This window comes from Lissotriton vulgaris, chromosome 12 (genome assembly GCF_964263255.1).
Source record: "Lissotriton vulgaris chromosome 12, aLisVul1.2, whole genome shotgun sequence".
Taxonomy (NCBI): Eukaryota; Metazoa; Chordata; class Amphibia; order Caudata; family Salamandridae; genus Lissotriton; species Lissotriton vulgaris.
The window spans coordinates 491,412,049-491,432,737 of NC_141700.1; the positions used below are offsets into that span (position 1 = coordinate 491,412,049).

Genomic DNA, 20,689 nt, shown 5'->3' on the forward strand with positions numbered 1-20,689 from the left:
TCTATACTTATATATTCAGCTTTAATGAAAATACGTGTGAAAAAGGGACTTAAAGTGCATGGCTATTTGCATAGAACAGTGGTGGCTCACAGCCTATCGATTGGAGGGATGGTGGGGAAAGCGTAAAATCGTTGGGGACGAAAGTCCTACAGTGCCACTTCAGTGAAAGCCTGATTCACGCTTCCCGTTCCCCTTGCCCAGCAGCCCCGACACCTCCTAATGAGCTGAGGTGTGTACAAAAAGAATTTGCATATTCCCAGGCAGACACTTGGAACTGCCCACCTTTTTGCTTTTCTGTGCTGTGAGCAGAGACTCTGAAGTTTGATCCTGTTTCCCTCACCGGCCTAGTTCTTGCCCTCTTTTTTAGAGGCTGCAAATACCTCTCAGGTCCTCACCCTCGCAATGATAGGGTCTTTGATCTGGTGCCTCTAACCCCCAGAGAGCCATATTCTAACTTACTCTGGTTTCTCTTCAAAACGAAAAAATCTTTCGCGTTTTACTAAAGATTTCCGTGGAGAGGAACATTTACGAGTTTATTCAATTTTTTTAAGCCTTACCACAGGTGAGGCTGTTTATCATTTGTTTAAAAGAAAAGCATTAGAAGTTGGGGAATATTTAGGAGTTGTCTGCTACTGTTATAAGGGAACATGAGCTTGGTGTTTTATTCCTGATCTCTCTGCTTGCTCATTTGCATAAACAGAGTGTAGGAGAGGTGCATCATGGGAAAGAGCTTGGGCAGTGCATGAGATTGCTTTTCCTTGACTATCTTGAAACTGCACGATAGCAGGCAGTGTATTTTCTCTTTTCTCAACATTCCTGCTGCCAGAGGCCAGACGTCACTCTCCTTTTAAAAGGTGGCACCAAGAGTCATGCTGCGCTTTTCATAGGGCTTGCCCGTTATTTGTGCCTGTTGGGGTGCCCTTAGAGGGTGGCCAATCCTGAGTCAGATTCCTCTCAGGTACACTTGAAGGGGCTCGTTTGTCTTGTTTCATGTGCCTCCAGCCTAGACAGATCTATACTTATATATTCAGCTTTAATGAAAATACGTGTGAAAAAGGGACTTAAAGTGCATGGCTATTTGCATAGAACAGTGGTGGCTCACAGCCTATCGATTGGAGGGATGGTGGGGAAAGCGTAAAATCGTTGGGGACGAAAGTCCTACAGTGCCACTTCAGTGAAAGCCTGATTCACGCTTCCCGTTCCCCTTGCCCAGCAGCCCCGACACCTCCTAATGAGCTGAGGTGTGTACAAAAAGAATTTGCATATTCCCAGGCAGACACTTGGAACTGCCCACCTTTTTGCTTTTCTGTGCTTTGAGCAGAGACTCTGAAGTTTGATCCTGTTTCCCTCACCGGCCTAGTTCTTGCCCTCTTTTTTAGAGGCTGCAAATACCTCTCAGGTCCTCACCCTCGCAATGATAGGGTCTTTGATCTGGCGCCTCTAACCCCCAGAGAGCCATATTCTAACTTACTCTGGTTTCTCTTCAAAACGAAAAAATCTTTCGCCTTTTACTAAAGATTTCCGTGGAGAGGAACATTTACGAGTTTATTCAATTTTTTTAAGCCTTACCACAGGTGAGGCTGTTTATCATTTGTTTAAAAGAAAAGCATTAGAAGTTGGGGAATATTTAGGAGTTGTCTGCTACTGTTATAAGGGAACATGAGCTTGGTGTTTTATTCCTGATCTCTCTGCTTGCTCATTTGCATAGACAGAGTGTAGGAGAGGTGCATCATGGGAAAGAGCTTGGGCAGTGCATGAGATTGCTTTTCCTTGACTATCTTGAAACTGCACGATAGCAGGCAGTGTATTTTCTCTTTTCTCAACATTCCTGCTGCCAGAGGCCAGACGTCACTCTCCTTTTAAAAGGTGGCACCAAGAGTCATGCTGCGCTTTTCATAGGACTTGCCCGTTATTTGTGCCTGTTGGGGTGCCCTTAGAGGGTGGCCAATCCTGAGTCAGATTCCTCTCAGGTACACTTGAAGGGGCTCGTTTGTCTTGTTTCGTGTGCCTCCAGCCTAGACAGATCTATACTTATATATTCAGCTTTAATGAAAATACGTGTGAAAAAGGGACTTAAAGTGCATGGCTATTTGCATAGAACAGTGGTGGCTCACAGCCTATCGATTGGAGGGATGGTGGGGAAAGCGTAAAATCGTTGGGGACGAAAGTCCTACAGTGCCACTTCAGTGAAAGCCTGATTCACGCTTCCCGTTCCCCTTGCCCAGCAGCCCCGACACCTCCTAATGAGCTGAGGTGTGTACAAAAAGAATTTGCATATTCCCAGGCAGACACTTGGAACTGCCCACCTTTTTGCTTTTCTGTGCTGTGAGCAGAGACTCTGAAGTTTGATCCTGTTTCCCTCACCGGCCTAGTTCTTGCCCTCTTTTTTAGAGGCTGCAAATACCTCTCAGGTCCTCACCCTCGCAATGATAGGGTCTTTGATCTGGTGCCTCTAACCCCCAGAGAGCCATATTCTAACTTACTCTGGTTTCTCTTCAAAACGAAAAAATCTTTCGCCTTTTACTAAAGATTTCCGTGGAGAGGAACATTTACGAGTTTATTCAATTTTTTTAAGCCTTACCACAGGTGAGGCTGTTTATCATTTGTTTAAAAGAAAAGCATTAGAAGTTGGGGAATATTTAGGAGTTGTCTGCTACTGTTATAAGGGAACATGAGCTTGGTGTTTTATTCCTGATCTCTCTGCTTGCTCATTTGCATAGACAGAGTGTAGGAGAGGTGCATCATGGGAAAGAGCTTGGGCAGTGCATGAGATTGCTTTTCCTTGACTATCTTGAAACTGCACGATAGCAGGCAGTGTATTTTCTCTTTTCTCAACATTCCTGCTGCCAGAGGCCAGACGTCACTCTCCTTTTAAAAGGTGGCACCAAGAGTCATGCTGCGCTTTTCATAGGACTTGCCCATTATTTGTGCCTGTTGGGGTGCCCTTAGAGGGTGGCCAATCCTGAGTCAGATTCCTCTCAGGTACACTTGAAGGGGCTCGTTTGTCTTGTTTCATGTGCCTCCAGCCTAGACAGATCTATACTTATATATTCAGCTTTAATGAAAATACGTGTGAAAAAGGGACTTAAAGTGCATGGCTATTTGCATAGAACAGTGGTGGCTCACAGCCTATCGATTGGAGGGATGGTGGGGAAAGCGTAAAATCGTTGGGGACGAAAGTCCTACAGTGCCACTTCAGTGAAAGCCTGATTCACGCTTCCCGTTCCCCTTGCCCAGCAGCCCCGACACCTCCTAATGAGCTGAGGTGTGTACAAAAAGAATTTGCATATTCCCAGGCAGACACTTGGAACTGCCCACCTTTTTGCTTTTCTGTGCTGTGAGCAGAGACTCTGAAGTTTGATCCTGTTTCCCTCACCGGCCTAGTTCTTGCCCTCTTTTTTAGAGGCTGCAAATACCTCTCAGGTCCTCACCCTCGCAATGATAGGGTCTTTGATCTGGTGCCTCTAACCCCCAGAGAGCCATATTCTAACTTACTCTGGTTTCTCTTCAAAACGAAAAAATCTTTCGCCTTTTACTAAAGATTTCCGTGGAGAGGAACATTTACGAGTTTATTCAATTTTTTTAAGCCTTACCACAGGTGAGGCTGTTTATCATTTGTTTAAAAGAAAAGCATTAGAAGTTGGGGAATATTTAGGAGTTGTCTGCTACTGTTATAAGGGAACATGAGCTTGGTGTTTTATTCCTGATCTCTCTGCTTGCTCATTTGCATAGACAGAGTGTAGGAGAGGTGCATCATGGGAAAGAGCTTGGGCAGTGCATGAGATTGCTTTTCCTTGACTATCTTGAAACTGCACGATAGCAGGCAGTGTATTTTCTCTTTTCTCAACATTCCTGCTGCCAGAGGCCAGACGTCACTCTCCTTTTAAAAGGTGGCACCAAGAGTCATGCTGCGCTTTTCATAGGGCTTGCCCGTTATTTGTGCCTGTTGGGGTGCCCTTAGAGGGTGGCCAATCCTGAGTCAGATTCCTCTCAGGTACACTTGAAGGGGCTCGTTTGTCTTGTTTCATGTGCCTCCAGCCTAGACAGATCTATACTTATATATTCAGCTTTAATGAAAATACGTGTGAAAAAGGGACTTAAAGTGCATGGCTATTTGCATAGAACAGTGGTGGCTCACAGCCTATCGATTGGAGGGATGGTGGGGAAAGCGTAAAATCGTTGGGGACGAAAGTCCTACAGTGCCACTTCAGTGAAAGCCTGATTCACGCTTCCCGTTCCCCTTGCCCAGCAGCCCCGACACCTCCTAATGAGCTGAGGTGTGTACAAAAAGAATTTGCATATTCCCAGGCAGACACTTGGAACTGCCCACCTTTTTGCTTTTCTGTGCTTTGAGCAGAGACTCTGAAGTTTGATCCTGTTTCCCTCACCGGCCTAGTTCTTGCCCTCTTTTTTAGAGGCTGCAAATACCTCTCAGGTCCTCACCCTCGCAATGATAGGGTCTTTGATCTGGTGCCTCTAACCCCCAGAGAGCCATATTCTAACTTACTCTGGTTTCTCTTCAAAACGAAAAAATCTTTCGCCTTTTACTAAAGATTTCCGTGGAGAGGAACATTTACGAGTTTATTCAATTTTTTTAAGCCTTACCACAGGTGAGGCTGTTTATCATTTGTTTAAAAGAAAAGCATTAGAAGTTGGGGAATATTTAGGAGTTGTCTGCTACTGTTATAAGGGAACATGAGCTTGGTGTTTTATTCCTGATCTCTCTGCTTGCTCATTTGCATAGACAGAGTGTAGGAGAGGTGCATCATGGGAAAGAGCTTGGGCAGTGCATGAGATTGCTTTTCCTTGACTATCTTGAAACTGCACGATAGCAGGCAGTGTATTTTCTCTTTTCTCAACATTCCTGCTGCCAGAGGCCAGACGTCACTCTCCTTTTAAAAGGTGGCACCAAGAGTCATGCTGCGCTTTTCATAGGACTTGCCCGTTATTTGTGCCTGTTGGGGTGCCCTTAGAGGGTGGCCAATCCTGAGTCAGATTCCTCTCAGGTACACTTGAAGGGGCTCGTTTGTCTTGTTTCATGTGCCTCCAGCCTAGACAGATCTATACTTATATATTCAGCTTTAATGAAAATACGTGTGAAAAAGGGACTTAAAGTGCATGGCTATTTGCATAGAACAGTGGTGGCTCACAGCCTATCGATTGGAGGGATGGTGGGGAAAGCGTAAAATCGTTGGGGACGAAAGTCCTACAGTGCCACTTCAGTGAAAGCCTGATTCACGCTTCCCGTTCCCCTTGCCCAGCAGCCCCGACACCTCCTAATGAGCTGAGGTGTGTACAAAAAGAATTTGCATATTCCCAGGCAGACACTTGGAACTGCCCACCTTCTTGCTTTTCTGTGCTGTGAGCAGAGACTCTGAAGTTTGATCCTTTTTCCCTCACCGGCCTAGTTCTTGCCCTCTTTTTTAGAGGCTGCAAATACCTCTCAGGTCCTCACCCTCGCAATGATAGGGTCTTTGATCTGGTGCCTCTAACCCCCAGAGAGCCATATTCTAACTTACTCTGGTTTCTCTTCAAAACGAAAAAATCTTTCGCCTTTTACTAAAGATTTTCGTGTAGAGGAACATTTACGAGTTTATTCAATTTTTTTAAGCCTTACCACAGGTGAGGCTGTTTATCATTTGTTTAAAAGAAAAGCATTAGAAGTTGGGGAATATTTAGGAGTTGTCTGCTACTGTTATAAGGGAACATGAGCTTGGTGTTTTATTCCTGATCTCTCTGCTTGCTCATTTGCATAGACAGAGTGTAGGAGAGGTGCATCATGGGAAAGAGCTTGGGCAGTGCATGAGATTGCTTTTCCTTGACGATCGTGAAACTGCACGATAGCAGGCAGTGTATTTTCTCTTTTCTCAACATTCCTGCTGCCAGAGGCCAGACGTCACTCTCCTTTTAAAAGGTGGCACCAAGAGTCATGCTGCGCTTTTCATAGGGCTTGCCCGTTATTTGTGCCTGTTGGGGTGCCCTTAGAGGGTGGCCAATCCTGAGTCAGATTCCTCTCAGGTACACTTGAAGGGGCTCGTTTGTCTTGTTTCATGTGCCTCCAGCCTAGACAGATCTATACTTATATATTCAGCTTTAATGAAAATACGTGTGAAAAAGGGACTTAAAGTGCATGGCTATTTGCATAGAACAGTGGTGGCTCACAGCCTATCGATTGGAGGGATGGTGGGGAAAGCGTAAAATCGTTGGGGACGAAAGTCCTACAGTGCCACTTCAGTGAAAGCCTGATTCACGCTTCCCGTTCCCCTTGCCCAGCAGCCCCGACACCTCCTAATGAGCTGAGGTGTGTACAAAAAGAATTTGCATATTCCCAGGCAGACACTTGGAACTGCCCACCTTTTTGCTTTTCTGTGCTTTGAGCAGAGACTCTGAAGTTTGATCCTGTTTCCCTCACCGGCCTAGTTCTTGCCCTCTTTTTTAGAGGCTGCAAATACCTCTCAGGTCCTCACCCTCGCAATGATAGGGTCTTTGATCTGGTGCCTCTAACCCCCAGAGAGCCATATTCTAACTTACTCTGGTTTCTCTTCTAAACGAAAAAATCTTTCGCCTTTTACTAAAGATTTCCGTGGAGAGGAACATTTACGAGTTTATTCAATTTTTTTAAGCCTTACCACAGGTGAGGCTGTTTATCATTTGTTTAAAAGAAAAGCATTAGAAGTTGGGGAATATTTAGAAGTTGTCTGCTACTGTTATAAGGGAACATGAGCTTGGTGTTTTATTCCTGATCTCTCTGCTTGCTCATTTGCATAGACAGAGTGTAGGATAGGTGCATCATGGGAAAGAGCTTGGGCAGTGCATGAGATTGCTTTTCCTTGACTATCTTGAAACTGCACGATAGCAGGCAGTGTATTTTCTCTTTTCTCAACATTCCTGCTGCCAGAGGCCAGACGTCACTCTCCTTTTAAAAGGTGGCACCAAGAGTCATGCTGCGCTTTTCATAGGACTTGCCCGTTATTTGTGCCTGTTGGGGTGCCCTTAGAGGGTGGCCAATCCTGAGTCAGATTCCTCTCAGGTACACTTGAAGGGGCTCGTTTGTCTTGTTTCATGTGCCTCCAGCCTAGACAGATCTATACTTATATATTCAGCTTTAATGAAAATACGTGTGAAAAAGGGACTTAAAGTGCATGGCTATTTGCATAGAACAGTGGTGGCTCACAGCCTATCGATTGGAGGGATGGTGGGGAAAGCGTAAAATCGTTGGGGACGAAAGTCCTACAGTGCCACTTCAGTGAAAGCCTGATTCACGCTTCCCGTTCCCCTTGCCCAGCAGCCCCGACACCTCCTAATGAGCTGAGGTGTGTACAAAAAGAATTTGCATATTCCCAGGCAGACACTTGGAACTGCCCACCTTTTTGCTTTTCTGTGCTGTGAGCAGAGACTCTGAAGTTTGATCCTGTTTCCCTCACCGGCCTAGTTCTTGCCCTCTTTTTTAGAGGCTGCAAATACCTCTCAGGTCCTCACCCTCGCAATGATAGGGTCTTTGATCTGGTGCCTCTAACCCCCAGAGAGCCATATTCTAACTTACTCTGGTTTCTCTTCAAAACGAAAAAATCTTTCGCCTTTTACTAAAGATTTCCGTGGAGAGGAACATTTACGAGTTTATTCAATTTTTTTAAGCCTTACCACAGGTGAGGCTGTTTATCATTTGTTTAAAAGAAAAGCATTAGAAGTTGGGGAATATTTAGGAGTTGTCTGCTACTGTTATAAGGGAACATGAGCTTGGTGTTTTATTCCTGATCTCTCTGCTTGCTCATTTGCATAGACAGAGTGTAGGAGAGGTGCATCATGGGAAAGAGCTTGGGCAGTGCATGAGATTGCTTTTCCTTGACTATCTTGAAACTGCACGATAGCAGGCAGTGTATTTTCTCTTTTCTCAACATTCCTGCTGCCAGAGGCCAGACGTCACTCTCCTTTTAAAAGGTGGCACCAAGAGTCATGCTGCGCTTTTCATAGGGCTTGCCCGTTATTTGTGCCTGTTGGGGTGCCCTTAGAGGGTGGCCAATCCTGAGTCAGATTCCTCTCAGGTACACTTGAAGGGGCTCGTTTGTCTTGTTTCATGTGCCTCCAGCCTAGACAGATCTATACTTATATATTCAGCTTTAATGAAAATACGTGTGAAAAAGGGACTTAAAGTGCATGGCTATTTGCATAGAACAGTGGTGGCTCACAGCCTATCGATTGGAGGGATGGTGGGGAAAGCGTAAAATCGTTGGGGACGAAAGTCCTACAGTGCCACTTCAGTGAAAGCCTCATTCACGCTTCCCGTTCCCCTTGCCCAGCAGCCCCGACACCTCCTAATGAGCTGAGGTGTGTACAAAAAGAATTTGCATATTCCCAGGCAGACACTTGGAACTGCCCACCTTTTTGCTTTTCTGTGCTGTGAGCAGAGACTCTGAAGTTTGATCCTGTTTCCCTCACCGGCCTAGTTCTTGCCCTCTTTTTTAGAGGCTGCAAATACCTCTCAGGTCCTCACCCTCGCAATGATAGGGTCTTTGATCTGGTGCCTCTAACCCCCAGAGAGCCATATTCTAACTTACTCTGGTTTCTCTTCAAAACGAAAAAATCTTTCGCCTTTTACTAAAGATTTCCGTGGAGAGGAACATTTACGAGTTTATTCAATTTTTTTAAGCCTTACCACAGGTGAGGCTGTTTATCATTTGTTTAAAAGAAAAGCATTAGAAGTTGGGGAATATTTAGGAGTTGTCTGCTACTGTTATAAGGGAACATGAGCTTGGTGTTTTATTCCTGATCTCTCTGCTTGCTCATTTGCATAGACAGAGTGTAGGAGAGGTGCATCATGGGAAAGAGCTTGGGCAGTGCATGAGATTGCTTTTCCTTGACTATCTTGAAACTGCACGATAGCAGGCAGTGTATTTTCTCTTTTCTCAACATTCCTGCTGCCAGAGGCCAGACGTCACTCTCCTTTTAAAAGGTGGCACCAAGAGTCATGCTGCGCTTTTCATAGGGCTTGCCCGTTATTTGTGCCTGTTGGGGTGCCCTTAGAGGGTGGCCAATCCTGAGTCAGATTCCTCTCAGGTACACTTGAAGGGGCTCGTTTGTCTTGTTTCATGTGCCTCCAGCCTAGACAGATCTATACTTATATATTCAGCTTTAATGAAAATACGTGTGAAAAAGGGACTTAAAGTGCATGGCTATTTGCATAGAACAGTGGTGGCTCACAGCCTATCGATTGGAGGGATGGTGGGGAAAGCGTAAAATCGTTGGGGACGAAAGTCCTACAGTGCCACTTCAGTGAAAGCCTGATTCACGCTTCCCGTTCCCCTTGCCCAGCAGCCCCGACACCTCCTAATGAGCTGAGGTGTGTACAAAAAGAATTTGCATATTCCCAGGCAGACACTTGGAACTGCCCACCTTTTTGCTTTTCTGTGCTTTGAGCAGAGACTCTGAAGTTTGATCCTGTTTCCCTCACCGGCCTAGTTCTTGCCCTCTTTTTTAGAGGCTGCAAATACCTCTCAGGTCCTCACCCTCGCAATGATAGGGTCTTTGATCTGGTGCCTCTAACCCCTAGAGAGCCATATTCTAACTTACTCTGGTTTCTCTTCAAAACGAAAAAATCTTTCGCCTTTTACTAAAGATTTCCGTGGAGAGGAACATTTACGAGTTTATTCAATTTTTTTAAGCCTTACCACAGGTGAGGCTGTTTATCATTTGTTTAAAAGAAAAGCATTAGAAGTTGGGGAATATTTAGGAGTTGTCTGCTACTGTTATAAGGGAACATGAGCTTGGTGTTTTATTCCTGATCTCTCTGCTTGCTCATTTGCATAGACAGAGTGTAGGAGAGGTGCATCATGGGAAAGAGCTTGGGCAGTGCATGAGATTGCTTTTCCTTGACTATCTTGAAACTGCACGATAGCAGGCAGTGTATTTTCTCTTTTCTCAACATTCCTGCTGCCAGAGGCCAGACGTCACTCTCCTTTTAAAAGGTGGCACCAAGAGTCATGCTGCGCTTTTCATAGGACTTGCCCGTTATTTGTGCCTGTTGGGGTGCCCTTAGAGGGTGGCCAATCCTGAGTCAGATTCCTCTCAGGTACACTTGAAGGGGCTCGTTTGTCTTGTTTCATGTGCCTCCAGCCTAGACAGATCTATACTTATATATTCAGCTTTAATGAAAATACGTGTGAAAAAGGGACTTAAAGTGCATGGCTATTTGCATAGAACAGTGGTGGCTCACAGCCTATCGATTGGAGGGATGGTGGGGAAAGCGTAAAATCGTTGGGGACGAAAGTCCTACAGTGCCACTTCAGTGAAAGCCTGATTCACGCTTCCCGTTCCCCTTGCCCAGCAGCCCCGACACCTCCTAATGAGCTGAGGTGTGTACAAAAAGAATTTGCATATTCCCAGGCAGACACTTGGAACTGCCCACCTTTTTGCTTTTCTGTGCTTTGAGCAGAGACTCTGAAGTTTGATCCTGTTTCCCTCACCGGCCTAGTTCTTGCCCTCTTTTTTAGAGGCTGCAAATACCTCTCAGGTCCTCACCCTCGCAATGATAGGGTCTTTGATCTGGTGCCTCTAACCCCCAGAGAGCCATATTCTAACTTACTCTGGTTTCTCTTCAAAACGAAAAAATCTTTCGCCTTTTACTAAAGATTTCCGTGGAGAGGAACATTTACGAGTTTATTCAATTTTTTTAAGCCTTACCACAGGTGAGGCTGTTTATCATTTGTTTAAAAGAAAAGCATTAGAAGTTGGAGAATATTTAGGAGTTGTCTGCTACTGTTATAAGGGAACATGAGCTTGGTGTTTTATTCCTGATCTCTCTGCTTGCTCATTTGCATAGACAGAGTGTAGGAGAGGTGCATCATGGGAAAGAGCTTGGGCAGTGCATGAGATTGCTTTTCCTTGACTATCTTGAAACTGCACGATAGCAGGCAGTGTATTTTCTCTTTTCTCAACATTCCTGCTGCCAGAGGCCAGACGTCACTCTCCTTTTAAAAGGTGGCACCAAGAGTCATGCTGCGCTTTTCATAGGACTTGCCCGTTATTTGTGCCTGTTGGGGTGCCCTTAGAGGGTGGCCAATCCTGAGTCAGATTCCTCTCAGGTACACTTGAAGGGGCTCGTTTGTCTTGTTTCGTGTGCCTCCAGCCTAGACAGATCTATACTTATATATTCAGCTTTAATGAAAATACGTGTGAAAAAGGGACTTAAAGTGCATGGCTATTTGCATAGAACAGTGGTGGCTCACAGCCTATCGATTGGAGGGATGGTGGGGAAAGCGTAAAATCGTTGGGGACGAAAGTCCTACAGTGCCACTTCAGTGAAAGCCTGATTCACGCTTCCCGTTCCCCTTGCCCAGCAGCCCCGACACCTCCTAATGAGCTGAGGTGTGTACAAAAAGAATTTGCATATTCCCAGGCAGACACTTGGAACTGCCCACCTTTTTGCTTTTCTGTGCTGTGAGCAGAGACTCTGAAGTTTGATCCTGTTTCCCTCACCGGCCTAGTTCTTGCCCTCTTTTTTAGAGGCTGCAAATACCTCTCAGGTCCTCACCCTCGCAATGATAGGGTCTTTGATCTGGTGCCTCTAACCCCCAGAGAGCCATATTCTAACTTACTCTGGTTTCTCTTCAAAACGAAAAAATCTTTCGCCTTTGACTAAAGATTTCCGTGGAGAGGAACATTTACGAGTTTATTCAATTTTTTTAAGCCTTACCACAGGTGAGGCTGTTTATCATTTGTTTAAAAGAAAAGCATTAGAAGTTGGGGAATATTTAGGAGTTGTCTGCTACTGTTATAAGGGAACATGAGCTTGGTGTTTTATTCCTGATCTCTCTGCTTGCTCATTTGCATAGACAGAGTGTAGGAGAGGTGCATCAAGGGAAAGAGCTTGGGCAGTGCATGAGATTGCTTTTCCTTGACTATCTTGAAACTGCACGATAGCAGGCAGTGTATTTTCTCTTTTCTCAACATTCCTGCTGCCAGAGGCCAGACGTCACTCTCCTTTTAAAAGGTGGCACCAAGAGTCATGCTGCGCTTTTCATAGGACTTGCCCGTTATTTGTGCCTGTTGGGGTGCCCTTAGAGGGTGGCCAATCCTGAGTCAGATTCCTCTCAGGTACACTTGAAGGGGCTCGTTTGTCTTGTTTCATGTGCCTCCAGCCTAGACAGATCTATACTTATATATTCAGCTTTAATGAAAATACGTGTGAAAAAGGGACTTAAAGTGCATGGCTATTTGCATAGAACAGTGGTGGCTCACAGCCTATCGATTGGAGGGATGGTGGGGAAAGCGTAAAATCGTTGGGGACGAAAGTCCTACAGTGCCACTTCAGTGAAAGCCTGATTCACGCTTCCCGTTCCCCTTGCCCAGCAGCCCCGACACCTCCTAATGAGCTGAGGTGTGTACAAAAAGAATTTGCATATTCCCAGGCAGACACTTGGAACTGCCCACCTTTTTGCTTTTCTGTGCTGTGAGCAGAGACTCTGAAGTTTGATCCTGTTTCCCTCACCGGCCTAGTTCTTGCCCTCTTTTTTAGAGGCTGCAAATACCTCTCAGGTCCTCACCCTCGCAATGATAGGGTCTTTGATCTGGTGCCTCTAACCCCCAGAGAGCCATATTCTAACTTACTCTGGTTTCTCTTCAAAACGAAAAAATCTTTCGCCTTTTACTAAAGATTTCCGTGGAGAGGAACATTTACGAGTTTATTCAATTTTTTTAAGCCTTACCACAGGTGAGGCTGTTTATCATTTGTTTAAAAGAAAAGCATTAGAAGTTGGGGAATATTTAGGAGTTGTCTGCTACTGTTATAAGGGAACATGAGCTTGGTGTTTTATTCCTGATCTCTCTGCTTGCTCATTTGCATAGACAGAGTGTAGGAGAGGTGCATCATGGGAAAGAGCTTGGGCAGTGCATGAGATTGCTTTTCCTTGACTATCTTGAAACTGCACGATAGCAGGCAGTGTATTTTCTCTTTTCTCAACATTCCTGCTGCCAGAGGCCAGACGTCACTCTCCTTTTAAAAGGTGGCACCAAGAGTCATGCTGCGCTTTTCATAGGGCTTGCCCGTTATTTGTGCCTGTTGGGGTGCCCTTAGAGGGTGGCCAATCCTGAGTCAGATTCCTCTCAGGTACACTTGAAGGGGCTCGTTTGTCTTGTTTCATGTGCCTCCAGCCTAGACAGATCTATACTTATATATTCAGCTTTAATGAAAATACGTGTGAAAAAGGGACTTAAAGTGCATGGCTATTTGCATAGAACAGTGGTGGCTCACAGCCTATCGATTGGAGGGATGGTGGGGAAAGCGTAAAATCGTTGGGGACGAAAGTCCTACAGTGCCACTTCAGTGAAAGCCTGATTCACGCTTCCCGTTCCCCTTGCCCAGCAGCCCCGACACCTCCTAATGAGCTGAGGTGTGTACAAAAAGAATTTGCATATTCCCAGGCAGACACTTGGAACTGCCCACCTTTTTGCTTTTCTGTGCTTTGAGCAGAGACTCTGAAGTTTGATCCTGTTTCCCTCACCGGCCTAGTTCTTGCCCTCTTTTTTAGAGGCTGCAAATACCTCTCAGGTCCTCACCCTCGCAATGATAGGGTCTTTGATCTGGTGCCTCTAACCCCCAGAGAGCCATATTCTAACTTACTCTGGTTTCTCTTCAAAACGAAAAAATCTTTCGCCTTTTACTAAAGATTTCCGTGGAGAGGAACATTTACGAGTTTATTCAATTTTTTTAAGCCTTACCACAGGTGAGGCTGTTTATCATTTGTTTAAAAGAAAAGCATTAGAAGTTGGGGAATATTTAGGAGTTGTCTGCTACTGTTATAAGGGAACATGAGCTTGGTGTTTTATTCCTGATCTCTCTGCTTGCTCATTTGCATAGACAGAGTGTAGGAGAGGTGCATCATGGGAAAGAGCTTGGGCAGTGCATGAGATTGCTTTTCCTTGACTATCTTGAAACTGCACGATAGCAGGCAGTGTATTTTCTCTTTTCTCAACATTCCTGCTGCCAGAGGCCAGACGTCACTCTCCTTTTAAAAGGTGGCACCAAGAGTCATGCTGCGCTTTTCATAGGACTTGCCCGTTATTTGTGCCTGTTGGGGTGCCCTTAGAGGGTGGCCAATCCTGAGTCAGATTCCTCTCAGGTACACTTGAAGGGGCTCGTTTGTCTTGTTTCATGTGCCTCCAGCCTAGACAGATCTATACTTATATATTCAGCTTTAATGAAAATACGTGTGAAAAAGGGACTTAAAGTGCATGGCTATTTGCATAGAACAGTGGTGGCTCACAGCCTATCGATTGGAGGGATGGTGGGGAAAGCGTAAAATCGTTGGGGACGAAAGTCCTACAGTGCCACTTCAGTGAAAGCCTGATTCACGCTTCCCGTTCCCCTTGCCCAGCAGCCCCGACACCTCCTAATGAGCTGAGGTGTGTACAAAAAGAATTTGCATATTCCCAGGCAGACACTTGGAACTGCCCACCTTCTTGCTTTTCTGTGCTGTGAGCAGAGACTCTGAAGTTTGATCCTGTTTCCCTCACCGGCCTAGTTCTTGCCCTCTTTTTTAGAGGCTGCAAATACCTCTCAGGTCCTCACCCTCGCAATGATAGGGTCTTTGATCTGGTGCCTCTAACCCCCAGAGAGCCATATTCTAACTTACTCTGGTTTCTCTTCAAAATGAAAAAATCTTTCGCCTTTTACTAAAGATTTTCGTGTAGAGGAACATTTACGAGTTTATTCAATTTTTTTAAGCCTTACCACAGGTGAGGCTGTTTATCATTTGTTTAAAAGAAAAGCATTAGAAGTTGGGGAATATTTAGGAGTTGTCTGCTACTGTTATAAGGGAACATGAGCTTGGTGTTTTATTCCTGATCTCTCTGCTTGCTCATTTGCATAGACAGAGTGTAGGAGAGGTGCATCATGGGAAAGAGCTTGGGCAGTGCATGAGATTGCTTTTCCTTGACGATCGTGAAACTGCACGATAGCAGGCAGTGTATTTTCTCTTTTCTCAACATTCCTGCTGCCAGAGGCCAGACGTCACTCTCCTTTTAAAAGGTGGCACCAAGAGTCATGCTGCGCTTTTCATAGGGCTTGCCCGTTATTTGTGCCTGTTGGGGTGCCCTTAGAGGGTGGCCAATCCTGAGTCAGATTCCTCTCAGGTACACTTGAAGGGGCTCGTTTGTCTTGTTTCATGTGCCTCCAGCCTAGACAGATCTATACTTATATATTCAGCTTTAATGAAAATACGTGTGAAAAAGGGACTTAAAGTGCATGGCTATTTGCATAGAACAGTGGTGGCTCACAGCCTATCGATTGGAGGGATGGTGGGGAAAGCGTAAAATCGTTGGGGACGAAAGTCCTACAGTGCCACTTCAGTGAAAGCCTGATTCACGCTTCCCGTTCCCCTTGCCCAGCAGCCCCGACACCTCCTAATGAGCTGAGGTGTGTACAAAAAGAATTTGCATATTCCCAGGCAGACACTTGGAACTGCCCACCTTTTTGCTTTTCTGTGCTTTGAGCAGAGACTCTGAAGTTTGATCCTGTTTCCCTCACCGGCCTAGTTCTTGCCCTCTTTTTTAGAGGCTGCAAATACCTCTCAGGTCCTCACCCTCGCAATGATAGGGTCTTTGATCTGGTGCCTCTAACCCCCAGAGAGCCATATTCTAACTTACTCTGGTTTCTCTTCTAAACGAAAAAATCTTTCGCCTTTTACTAAAGATTTCCGTGGAGAGGAACATTTACGAGTTTATTCAATTTTTTTAAGCCTTACCACAGGTGAGGCTGTTTATCATTTGTTTAAAAGAAAAGCATTAGAAGTTGGGGAATATTTAGGAGTTGTCTGCTACTGTTATAAGGGAACATGAGCTTGGTGTTTTATTCCTGATCTCTCTGCTTGCTCATTTGCATAGACAGAGTGTAGGAGAGGTGCATCATGGGAAAGAGCTTGGGCAGTGCATGAGATTGCTTTTCCTTGACTATCTTGAAACTGCACGATAGCAGGCAGTGTATTTTCTCTTTTCTCAACATTCCTGCTGCCAGAGGCCAGACGTCACTCTCCTTTTAAAAGGTGGCACCAAGAGTCATGCTGCGCTTTTCATAGGACTTGCCCGTTATTTGTGCCTGTTGGGGTGCCCTTAGAGGGTGGCCAATCCTGAGTCAGATTCCTCTCAGGTACACTTGAAGGGGCTCGTTTGTCTTGTTTCATGTGCCTCCAGCCTAGACAGATCTATACTTATATATTCAGCTTTAATGAAAATACGTGTGAAAAAGGGACTTAAAGTGCATGGCTATTTGCATAGAACAGTGGTGGCTCACAGCCTATCGATTGGAGGGATGGTGGGGAAAGCGTAAAATCGTTGGGGACGAAAGTCCTACAGTGCCACTTCAGTGAAAGCCTGATTCACGCTTCCCGTTCCCCTTGCCCAGCAGCCCCGACACCTCCTAATGAGCTGAGGTGTGTACAAAAAGAATTTGCATATTCCCAGGCAGACACTTGGAACTGCCCACCTTTTTGCTTTTCTGTGCTTTGAGCAGAGACTCTGAAGTTTGATCCTGTTTCCCTCACCGGCCTAGTTCTTGCCCTCTTTTTTAGAGGCTGCAAATACCTCTCAGGTCCTCACCCTCGCAATGATAGGGTCTTTGATCTGGTGCCTCTAACCCCCAGAGAGCCATATTCTAACTTACTCTGGTTTCTCTTCAAAACGAAAAAATCTTTCGCCTTTTACTAAAGATTTCCGTGGAGAGGAACATTTACGAGTTTATTCAATTTTTTTAAGCCTTACCACAGGTGAGGCTGTTTATCATTTGTTTAAAAGAAAAGCATTAGAAGTTGGGGAATATTTAGGAGTTGTCTGCTACTGTTATAAGGGAACATGAGCTTGGTGTTTTATTCCTGATCTCTCTGCTTGCTCATTTGCATAGACAGAGTGTAGGAGAGGTGCATCATGGGAAAGAGCTTGGGCAGTGCATGAGATTGCTTTTCCTTGACTATCTTGAAACTGCACGATAGCAGGCAGTGTATTTTCTCTTTTCTCAACATTCCTGCTGCCAGAGGCCAGACGTCACTCTCCTTTTAAAAGGTGGCACCAAGAGTCATGCTGCGCTTTTCATAGGACTTGCCCGTTATTTGTGCCTGTTGGGGTGCCCTTAGAGGGTGGCCAATCCTGAGTCAGATTCCTCTCAGGTACACTTGAAGGGGCTCGTTTGTCTTGTTTCATGTGCCTCCAGCCTAGACAGATCTATACTTATATATTCAGCTTTAATGAAAATACGTGTGAAAAAGGGACTTAAAGTGCATGGCTATTTGCATAGAACAGTGGTGGCTCACAGCCTATCGATTGGAGGGATGGTGGGGAAAGCGTAAAATCGTTGGGGACGAAAGTCCTACAGTGCCACTTCAGTGAAAGCCTGATTCACGCTTCCCGTTCCCCTTGCCCAGCAGCCCCGACACCTCCTAATGAGCTGAGGTGTGTACAAAAAGAATTTGCATATTCCCAGGCAGACACTTGGAACTGCCCACCTTCTTGCTTTTCTGTGCTGTGAGCAGAGACTCTGAAGTTTGATCCTGTTTCCCTCACCGGCCTAGTTCTTGCCCTCTTTTTTAGAGGCTGCAAATACCTCTCAGGTCCTCACCCTCGCAATGATAGGGTCTTTGATCTGGTGCCTCTAACCCCCAGAGAGCCATATTCTAACTTACTCTGGTTTCTCTTCAAAATGAAAAAATCTTTCGCCTTTTACTAAAGATTTTCGTGTAGAGGAACATTTACGAGTTTATTCAATTTTTTTAAGCCTTACCACAGGTGAGGCTGTTTATCATTTGTTTAAAAGAAAAGCATTAGAAGTTGGGGAATATTTAGGAGTTGTCTGCTACTGTTATAAGGGAACATGAGCTTGGTGTTTTATTCCTGATCTCTCTGCTTGCTCATTTGCATAGACAGAGTGTAGGAGAGGTGCATCATGGGAAAGAGCTTGGGCAGTGCATGAGATTGCTTTTCCTTGACGATCGTGAAACTGCACGATAGCAGGCAGTGTATTTTCTCTTTTCTCAACATTCCTGCTGCCAGAGGCCAGACGTCACTCTCCTTTTAAAAGGTGGCACCAAGAGTCATGCTGCGCTTTTCATAGGGCTTGCCCGTTATTTGTGCCTGTTGGGGTGCCCTTAGAGGGTGGCCAATCCTGAGTCAGATTCCTCTCAGGTACACTTGAAGGGGCTCGTTTGTCTTGTTTCATGTGCCTCCAGCCTAGACAGATCTATACTTATATATTCAGCTTTAATGAAAATACGTGTGAAAAAGGGACTTAAAGTGCATGGCTATTTGCATAGAACAGTGGTGGCTCACAGCCTATCGATTGGAGGGATGGTGGGGAAAGCGTAAAATCGTTGGGGACGAAAGTCCTACAGTGCCACTTCAGTGAAAGCCTGATTCACGCTTCCCGTTCCCCTTGCCCAGCAGCCCCGACACCTCCTAATGAGCTGAGGTGTGTACAAAAAGAATTTGCATATTCCCAGGCAGACACTTGGAACTGCCCACCTTTTTGCTTTTCTGTGCTTTGAGCAGAGACTCTGAAGTTTGATCCTGTTTCCCTCACCGGCCTAGTTCTTGCCCTCTTTTTTAGAGGCTGCAAATACCTCTCAGGTCCTCACCCTCGCAATGATAGGGTCTTTGATCTGGTGCCTCTAACCCCCAGAGAGCCATATTCTAACTTACTCTGGTTTCTCTTCTAAACGAAAAAATCTTTCGCCTTTTACTAAAGATTTCCGTGGAGAGGAACATTTACGAGTTTATTCAATTTTTTTAAGCCTTACCACAGGTGAGGCTGTTTATCATTTGTTTAAAAGAAAAGCATTAGAAGTTGGGGAATATTTAGGAGTTGTCTGCTACTGTTATAAGGGAACATGAGCTTGGTGTTTTATTCCTGATCTCTCTGCTTGCTCATTTGCATAGACAGAGTGTAGGAGAGGTGCATCATGGGAAAGAGCTTGGGCAGTGCATGAGATTGCTTTTCCTTGACTATCTTGAAACTGCACGATAGCAGGCAGTGTATTTTCTCTTTTCTCAACATTCCTGCTGCCAGAGGCCAGACGTCACTCTCCTTTTAAAAGGTGGCACCAAGAGTCATGCTGCGCTTTTCATAGGACTTGCCCGTTATTTGTGCCTGTTGGGGTGCCCTTAGAGGGTGGCCAATCCTGAGTCAGATTCCTCTCAGGTACACTTGAAGGGGCTCGTTTGTCTTGTTTCATGTGCCTCCAGCCTAGACAGATCTATACTTATATATTCAGCTTTAATGAAAATACGTGTGAAAAAGGGACTTAAAGTGCATGGCTATTTGCATAGAACAGTGGTGGCTCACAGCCTATCGATTGGAGGGATGGTGGGGAAAGCGTAAAATCGTTGGGGACGAAAGTCCTACAGTGCCACTTCAGTGAAAGCCTGATTCACGCTTCCCGTTCCCCTTGCCCAGCAGCCCCGACACCTCCTAATGAGCTGAGGTGTGTACAAAAAGAATTTGCATATTCCCAGGCAGACACTTGGAACTGCCCACCTTTTTGCTTTTCTGTGCTGTGAGCAGAGACTCTGAAGTTTGATCCTGTTTCCCTCACCGGCCTAGTTCTTGCCCTCTTTTTTAGAGGCTGCAAATACCTCTCAGGTCCTCACCCTCGCAATGATAGGGTCTTTGATCTGGTGCCTCTAACCCCCAGAGAGCCATATTCTAACTTACTCTGGTTTCTCTTCAAAACGAAAAAATCTTTCGCCTTTTACTAAAGATTTCCGTGGAGAGGAACATTTACGAGTTTATTCAATTTTTTTAAGCCTTACCACAGGTGAGGCTGTTTATCATTTGTTTAAAAGAAAAGCATTAGAAGTTGGGGAATATTTAGGAGTTGTCTGCTACTGTTATAAGGGAACATGAGCTTGGTGTTTTATTCCTGATCTCTCTGCTTGCTCATTTGCATAGACAGAGTGTAGGAGAGGTGCATCATGGGAAAGAGCTTGGGCAGTGCATGAGATTGCTTTTCCTTGACTATCTTGAAACTGCACGATAGCAGGCAGTGTATTTTCTCTTTTCTCAACATTCCTGCTGCCAGAGGCCAGACGTCACTCTCCTTTTAAAAGGTGGCACCAAGAGTCATGCTGCGCTTTTCATAGGGCTTGCCCGTTATTTGTGCCTGTTGGGGTGCCCTTAGAGGGTGGCCAATCCTGAGTCAGATTCCTCTCAGGTACACTTGAAGGGGCTCGTTTGTCTTGTTTCATGTGCCTCCAGCCTAGACAGATCTATACTTATATATTCAGCTTTAATGAAAATACGTGTGAAAAAGGGACTTAAAGTGCATGGCTATTTGCATAGAACAGTGGTGGCTCACAGCCTATCGATTGGAGGGATGGTGGGGAAAGCGTAAAATCGTTGGGGACGAAAGTCCTACAGTGCCACTTCAGTGAAAGCCTGATTCACGCTTCCCGTTCCCCTTGCCCAGCAGCCCCGACACCTCCTAATGAGCTGAGGTGTGTACAAAAAGAATTTGCATATTCCCAGGCAGACACTTGGAACTGCCCACCTTTTTGCTTTTCTGTGCTGTGAGCAGAGACTCTGAAGTTTGATCCTGTTTCCCTCACCGGCCTAGTTCTTGCCCTCTTTTTTAGAGGCTGCAAATAGCTCTCAGGTCCTCACCCTCGCAATGATAGGGTCTTTGATCTGGTGCCTCTAACCCCCAGAGAGCCATAT

At 45.4% G+C, this 20,689-nt stretch overlaps 20 non-coding genes across 20 annotated transcripts; all 20 read left to right on the forward strand.

Moving 5' to 3' along the window:
* Positions 1 to 455: 455 nt before the first annotated feature.
* Positions 456 to 570, forward strand: LOC147677035 (U5 spliceosomal RNA). Its single transcript, XR_015302788.1, has one exon. It is a non-coding gene; the product is annotated as a U5 spliceosomal RNA (small nuclear RNA).
* An 897-nt stretch (positions 571 to 1,467) lies between these two features.
* Positions 1,468 to 1,582, forward strand: LOC147677036 (U5 spliceosomal RNA). The gene has a single exon (XR_015303054.1). It is a non-coding gene; the product is annotated as a U5 spliceosomal RNA (small nuclear RNA).
* Positions 1,583 to 2,479: 897 nt separating this feature from the next.
* Positions 2,480 to 2,594, forward strand: LOC147677037 (U5 spliceosomal RNA). Its single transcript, XR_015303055.1, has one exon. It is a non-coding gene; the product is annotated as a U5 spliceosomal RNA (small nuclear RNA).
* An 897-nt stretch (positions 2,595 to 3,491) lies between these two features.
* LOC147677038 (U5 spliceosomal RNA) lies at positions 3,492 to 3,606 on the forward strand. Its single transcript, XR_015303056.1, has one exon. It is a non-coding gene; the product is annotated as a U5 spliceosomal RNA (small nuclear RNA).
* An 897-nt stretch (positions 3,607 to 4,503) lies between these two features.
* On the forward strand, positions 4,504 to 4,618 carry LOC147677039 (U5 spliceosomal RNA). The gene has a single exon (XR_015303057.1). It is a non-coding gene; the product is annotated as a U5 spliceosomal RNA (small nuclear RNA).
* Positions 4,619 to 5,515: 897 nt separating this feature from the next.
* On the forward strand, positions 5,516 to 5,630 carry LOC147677040 (U5 spliceosomal RNA). Its single transcript, XR_015302820.1, has one exon. It is a non-coding gene; the product is annotated as a U5 spliceosomal RNA (small nuclear RNA).
* An 897-nt stretch (positions 5,631 to 6,527) lies between these two features.
* On the forward strand, positions 6,528 to 6,642 carry LOC147677041 (U5 spliceosomal RNA). The gene has a single exon (XR_015302748.1). It is a non-coding gene; the product is annotated as a U5 spliceosomal RNA (small nuclear RNA).
* Positions 6,643 to 7,539: 897 nt separating this feature from the next.
* Positions 7,540 to 7,654, forward strand: LOC147677042 (U5 spliceosomal RNA). The gene has a single exon (XR_015303058.1). It is a non-coding gene; the product is annotated as a U5 spliceosomal RNA (small nuclear RNA).
* Positions 7,655 to 8,551: 897 nt separating this feature from the next.
* LOC147677043 (U5 spliceosomal RNA) lies at positions 8,552 to 8,666 on the forward strand. Its single transcript, XR_015303059.1, has one exon. It is a non-coding gene; the product is annotated as a U5 spliceosomal RNA (small nuclear RNA).
* An 897-nt stretch (positions 8,667 to 9,563) lies between these two features.
* LOC147677044 (U5 spliceosomal RNA) lies at positions 9,564 to 9,678 on the forward strand. Its single transcript, XR_015303061.1, has one exon. It is a non-coding gene; the product is annotated as a U5 spliceosomal RNA (small nuclear RNA).
* Positions 9,679 to 10,575: 897 nt separating this feature from the next.
* On the forward strand, positions 10,576 to 10,690 carry LOC147677045 (U5 spliceosomal RNA). The gene has a single exon (XR_015303062.1). It is a non-coding gene; the product is annotated as a U5 spliceosomal RNA (small nuclear RNA).
* An 897-nt stretch (positions 10,691 to 11,587) lies between these two features.
* On the forward strand, positions 11,588 to 11,702 carry LOC147677046 (U5 spliceosomal RNA). Its single transcript, XR_015302794.1, has one exon. It is a non-coding gene; the product is annotated as a U5 spliceosomal RNA (small nuclear RNA).
* An 897-nt stretch (positions 11,703 to 12,599) lies between these two features.
* On the forward strand, positions 12,600 to 12,714 carry LOC147677047 (U5 spliceosomal RNA). The gene has a single exon (XR_015303063.1). It is a non-coding gene; the product is annotated as a U5 spliceosomal RNA (small nuclear RNA).
* Positions 12,715 to 13,611: 897 nt separating this feature from the next.
* Positions 13,612 to 13,726, forward strand: LOC147677048 (U5 spliceosomal RNA). The gene has a single exon (XR_015303064.1). It is a non-coding gene; the product is annotated as a U5 spliceosomal RNA (small nuclear RNA).
* Positions 13,727 to 14,623: 897 nt separating this feature from the next.
* Positions 14,624 to 14,738, forward strand: LOC147677049 (U5 spliceosomal RNA). The gene has a single exon (XR_015302899.1). It is a non-coding gene; the product is annotated as a U5 spliceosomal RNA (small nuclear RNA).
* Positions 14,739 to 15,635: 897 nt separating this feature from the next.
* On the forward strand, positions 15,636 to 15,750 carry LOC147677050 (U5 spliceosomal RNA). Its single transcript, XR_015302749.1, has one exon. It is a non-coding gene; the product is annotated as a U5 spliceosomal RNA (small nuclear RNA).
* An 897-nt stretch (positions 15,751 to 16,647) lies between these two features.
* LOC147677051 (U5 spliceosomal RNA) lies at positions 16,648 to 16,762 on the forward strand. The gene has a single exon (XR_015303065.1). It is a non-coding gene; the product is annotated as a U5 spliceosomal RNA (small nuclear RNA).
* Positions 16,763 to 17,659: 897 nt separating this feature from the next.
* On the forward strand, positions 17,660 to 17,774 carry LOC147677052 (U5 spliceosomal RNA). The gene has a single exon (XR_015302900.1). It is a non-coding gene; the product is annotated as a U5 spliceosomal RNA (small nuclear RNA).
* Positions 17,775 to 18,671: 897 nt separating this feature from the next.
* Positions 18,672 to 18,786, forward strand: LOC147677053 (U5 spliceosomal RNA). The gene has a single exon (XR_015302750.1). It is a non-coding gene; the product is annotated as a U5 spliceosomal RNA (small nuclear RNA).
* An 897-nt stretch (positions 18,787 to 19,683) lies between these two features.
* Positions 19,684 to 19,798, forward strand: LOC147677054 (U5 spliceosomal RNA). Its single transcript, XR_015303066.1, has one exon. It is a non-coding gene; the product is annotated as a U5 spliceosomal RNA (small nuclear RNA).
* Positions 19,799 to 20,689: the final 891 nt, after the last annotated feature.